Below are 5,891 nucleotides of genomic sequence, written 5' to 3'. Positions count from 1 at the left end.
GAACCACCTGCAACAGATACATACATTCACGCATATCCACGAAGGTGAGGTGGGGTGGGGTTATCCTAACTTGGCTCACTGATGTGGGAACACTTTCCCATTGTAGATGGCACCTATTCCCAGGGCTGAGCACACCCCTCCTCCTCATCCTCCTCCTCCTCCTCCTGGTGCCGAGTATTATTTAAATATTACTATTTAATGTATTAAATATTATTTATTAATGTATATGAATACACTGTAGCTGTCTTCAGACACCAGAAGAGGGCATCAGATCCCATTACAGATGGTTGTGAGTCACCATGTGGTTACTGGGAATTGAACTCAGGACTTCTGGAAGAGCAACCAGTGCTCCTAACCACTGAGCCATCTCGCCAGCCCCCTGCACATCTATCTTTATCTCTCTGCTTTCGGAGTGTGGATGTGATGTGACCTGGTACCACATGCTCCCATTGCCTTGACTTTCTCTGCCATCATGGACCCGCCTTCAAATTGTGGTCCAGAATAAACCCATTCTCCCTTGGGTTGCTTTGGTTAGGACAAAGAAGCTAAGACAGCCTCAGACTGACTGGAATTCTTGTCATTTTACATAAACCACAGTAGCTGCCCCTGGGCCTAAGGGTGCTCACCTATCTTGGATCTTTTGTAAGGTAGGCTGGGAAACCAAAGCTCAGAGAGGTTAAGACACTTGTCTGGGGGTCCAACAGTCAATAAGCACAGATGCCAGACTTGAACTCTCTTGAGTTCAGCTCCAGAGTAAAGATTCTACCACCAAAATACAAAAGAGGCAAACCATCATGGTGACTGGTACTGGTAATATTACGTAAGAGCTCGCTGAGACAGCTCAGTGAGAAATGGCACACAGCAGCCAGCTCACTTCCTGGGTCTCATATAGTGGGAGCAGAGAAATGGCACCCACAAATTATTCTCTGACCTCAACATACACGCTATGGCACACAGGCAAATACCACATGCTCTCACTCGAATAGACATAATCATTTTTTTTTAACCAAAGAAAATCCCAGCTTGGTCTACATAGAAAGTTCCAGGACCCTCCAGTCTACAAAGGGAGGTCTTGTCTCAGAAATAAAGAAAAGAAAAGAAAAGAAAAAAAGAAAAACCATGGTTTAAACTAACGTATGTTTTGGGCAAACCATGATGAAGCAATGGTGGAAAGAAGGTCTTTAGAACACATGTCGTGTGCTGGTGACAGTGTGGTGAAGAATCCTGCTCTTAGATTTTTACCCTCAAAGAATTGAAGAATGGTCACTCAAACACATCCTTGCAAAAAAAAAAAAGAACTGGCCTAGAGCAGCGCCACACACAGTGACTCAAAGATGGAGCCGGTGCACTTAAATACTAAGCCATCTCTCCGCCCTCCCCCCCTTATTCATATTCTTCATAGAGAAGTCATGACTAGCCTCTAGCCAGCCAATAGTCTGACGACACAAGAGTCTACTGATGTCAGGTTGAGGCTGGAAAGGGAAGCAAGGCACAGTCAGTCAGTGTTGTTGCTGTGATGAGATACCGTGACCAAGTCAACGCTTATAAAAGAAAGCACTAATGATTATGGTTTCAGAGGCCATTATCGTCATGGTGGAGAGCACGGCAGCAGGCAAATGTGGTGCTGGAGAAGCAGCTGAGAGCTACATCCTGATCCAAAGAGAGGGTGGAGAATGGGAGACTTTCAAAGAGTTCTACTCTTCTATGACTAAACATTCAAATATGAGCCTATAGGGGCCATTCTTATTCAAACCACCACGGGCATGCAGGGCAGAAAAAAATATTAGTCTTTGCAACAGTTAAACATTTAAATATTGGGTTTCTGAACCTCGGTATGGACTGGCCATTATCCTTGTTTTCCAAGAACTTATAGCTCATCACCATCGTCATCGCCCCAACACCATCATCACTATCACCCCCATCATCATCATCATCAACACCATCATTGTCACATTAATAGCTGCAGTTCATTGGACTTCAGGAGTGGTGCTTATTCTTAGAAATCTCACAATTCCCTTAATGAGAAATTAGGCAATCAGAGCTCTTTCTTTTCGAATAGCAGCCCCAGGGACATTTGCGATTAAAATGTGCACTTCAGGGGAACAAGTACCAATATTCAGCTTGCTCTTAATCAGAGCAGCCGCTGAGTGGTAGGTGGAGCCTTAAGGGAAGGTGGGGCGGGGCATGCAGATATGAAGGGCGGGGCATGCAGATCTAAGGGCGGGGCATGAAAACGCTAAGTGGGAGAGTGTTAGTGGGAGTGGGTAAGCAAAACGCCAGAGAGGAGAGTAGTGTAAGCACCAAGGGTTCGGCTTGAGTCGGTAAGACGGTCAGTGAGAAGAAAGGTTTTAATGGGAGCTGTCTTAGCTAAGGTTTTACTGCTGTGAACAGACACCGTGGAAGCTGCACTTAGGTCAGGCTTGCTTGGGAACAAGTCTCTGTTGAGGGTATTCTGGGAAGAGGTGAAGCTGGTGGTTCCCCACATTCATCCTCTCCCTCTTTTCCCTTCTCCTTGCCTCTTTTCTTTCATATCTTCCCTCCTCTCCCACCTTGAAATTTCATCTATCCAGAATGACATCATTTTGTCTTCGCCTCTGGAATGCGCCGCTGGAATCAAATCAACTTCAGCCTTGCTTCACTGATACAGCCGTGTTTCCTCCCTTGGGGTGGTGGGGGGGGAGGGAAGGAGGGGGGAGGGAAGGAGGAGGGAGGAGGGGAGAGAGAGAGAGAGAGAGAGAGAGAGAGAGAGAGAGAGAGAGAGAGAGAGAGAGAGAGAGAGAGAAAGAACAGCTTTGGGGTTAAAAAGGAGCCTCTGTCAGGCACGGGTGGATATTCTGGTAGATTAAACAAAAGCCAACCCCACTCCACAAAAGCTTAAATACAGAATTACCATATGATCCAGCCACTCCACCGCTAGAAGCTATTTATACCTAAAAGAATTAGAAGCAGGAGCTGGGTGAGCCGGTTCACATCTGTCATCTCAGTACTCAGGAGGCTGAGACAGGACTGTTGGAAGTTCAAAGCCAGCCTGAGCCACACCTGAGGCCAAGATAGATTACAGACTGAGGCTTTGTCTCAACAGAACAGCTGGGCATGGCGGTTCAGACTTGTGATCTCAGCATTTACCAGGCTGAGGGGGTCAGGAGGATCGGGGTTCAAGGTCATCTTGGGCTAAGCAGGAAAAGCCTGATAACAAAGGAGTCAGGGAGACATCTAAGACACATACTTGCCTTTCTCCCGTGTTTTGATGCAGCAGGAGGCCCTCACAAAATCCCAAACAGATGTCAGCTGGCTCTGGACTTCCCTTCTTTACCTGGTCCCGGGTATTTTGCTACTGCAGCAATAAAGGAGCTAAGACAGATGTTCCGATGTTTTTGCAACAATGTGTGCATACTTAATGTTACCTCACTGTATACTTAAAAGTAATCCAAGGCCTGGCAAGAAGCCTCAGTGGGTAAAGGAGTTTGCTGCCAAGCCTGAAGACTTGAATTTGCCCCCCTAGGACCGACATGATGGAAAGAAAGAACTCCCACAAAGTGTCTTCTGACCACTACACTCATGCGGTAGCATACATGTCCACGAGTGTGTGACTCCTGTGTAGCATGCACACACACACACAAACACACACACACCAATAAAAATAAATTCAAGGTTAATGTGCTGGCTCGGGCCTGGAACTCTAGCACTTGGGAGGTAGAACCTAAGATGATCAGAAATTTGAGCTCATCCCCAGTTTCATAAGAAGTTCCCAGGCGTGGTGGTGCACACCTTGGATCCCAGTGCTCGGGCGGTAGAACTGAGTGGATCTCTGAGAGTTCAAGGCCAGCGTGGTCTACACAAGGAGTTCCAGGACAGCCAGGGCTGCAAGGGATACCCTGCCTCAAACAACAACGGAATTCTTTTGATTTACGGAAGTTAGAGGTTGTCAATCCATCCATCATGGACGTGAGATTTCTACACTAAGGGAGAAGGTGGCAGGCCCCTTGTAGGCAGGGCAGTAAGAAAGGATAAAAGATAGAGCCTCATCTTATCAAAACTAAAAAACTTCAGCGTCAAAGAACTTCTAGGGAGAAGTCACTAGAGGGAAAATGACAGAGAGGGTGACCTGATGTGAGCTGGACCTGTGACAAAGACTATAGGTGCTAGCCACCACCACACTGCAGAGCACACTGGCTATACGTTTAAAAAACAAACAAACAAACAAACCGTAAAGTCACATGACTTAACATTAAAATAAACCAAGATGTCCCACAGTAGCATGACCCTTAGTCAGACAACCCCAGCCAAACCCTTCCTATCTGCTCTGCTATTCAGAGCACATGATACAGAAATCCCGCTTCTTCCCCCCTCCCCACCCTCATCTTTACAGAATGAAGTCTTTCTTCAGGAGCCCCCTCCCCGTTGTAAATGTCCCTTCGTGTTTTAGTAGCCACGTGAACTTTCACACCCATTACCCTCCCAATCACATCCAGGTAAAACGTGGCCAGCTCGATGCAACTTGAGTGAAGGGTCGAGGTGTATTTCCCAAGGGTTTGATTATGGGATGTAAAAGGGAAGGTTTGGTGGTACGTGACTGAAATCTCGGCATCCAGGAGGCTCAGGCAGGTGCATCAGGAGTTGGAGGCTTGTCTGGGCTGCACAGCAAAACGCTGTCTCAAAAATAACTAAACAATATCCAGGCAAGCCTTTAATCCCGGCCCTGGGGAGGCAGAAGCAAGCAGATCTCTGCGAGTTCAAAGCCAGCTTGGTCTACAGAGTGAGTTCCAGGACAGCCAGGACTGTTACAGAGAAACCCTGTCTCAAACAAACAAACAAACCAACAAACAAGGATTCTGTTATCCAAGAAAGGAAAAGAGTGGGCCATGAGGGGTGCCTATTGCACCTGGGAACTGGTGATTGGAGGAGGGTGGGGGAGGGTGCTGGTCTCCATGCCTGGGCTGAATTAGAACTCTGTCCCCTGCATCATGGGGCCAGCAAAGGATGTTAGACTCAGAGAAATGGGGCAAGAGGAAGCAGAGACCTAGAGTCCTCCTCCTGTGCCCGTGTCTGGGGCTCTGCTTGAAGTTGATGCCCATAATATACCCAGATGGTGCCAGCAGTTACAAATCCTTAGAGTCGCTCAACTTTTGGGGAAGCGCTGGTGGGTTGCTGGGTTGTACTGGAGGAAAAGGCCCAATCCCTGTCTACCCACCCCCATCCCCCACCCATGCAGCCATGCAGACCACTGCAATGACAAATTCACGATCTCCAGTTTTCCACAGCACCCTGGAATTCCTATGTTCCAGGTTGGCTCTCCTCCCGGAGTCACCATAGCAACGGCTTTGATGCTGCTGTACTCTCATCCCACTGCCTAGCCCCATGTCTTTCCTCCCATCAGGTTACCCTCCTCTTACTTCGTGCGGGTGGGGGGGGGCAGGGGGAGGGTAAAACAGAGGCCACCCGACTTGGGGCTGTCACTGTACTCTCCACTTCCTCCCTCCCAGCTCGCACAGGTTGTTAGTTGCCCTGTCCCATAGAACTTTCTTTTTTTTTTGTTCTTTTTTTTTCCGGAGCTGGGGACCGAACCCAGGGCCTTGCGCTTCCTAGGCAAGCGCTCTACCACTGAGCTAAATCCCCAACCCCAAGAACTTTCTATATTGTCACTGTCTAAAAGGAGAGCCGCTGGACACATGCAGCTGGTGTGACTGAACGCTTCAGGTTTTTATTTTCTATTATTTTATTTAAATTGATTTAAAAAAAAAATAGCCACACGTGGGAGAGGCTTAAACTCACCAAAAGCCTTTATTTATTTATTTATTTATTTATTTATTTATTTATTTATTTATTGGAAAAGCATGTTTAAATCCAGAGTTTCCCCCTTAGTCCTGTGCCACCGCTGAGCAGCAGGACCT

The sequence above is a fragment of the Rattus rattus genome, chromosome 16 (assembly GCF_011064425.1).
Source record: "Rattus rattus isolate New Zealand chromosome 16, Rrattus_CSIRO_v1, whole genome shotgun sequence".
Lineage (NCBI taxonomy): Eukaryota > Metazoa > Chordata > Mammalia > Rodentia > Muridae > Rattus > Rattus rattus.
This window is presented reverse-complemented; position numbering follows the sequence as displayed.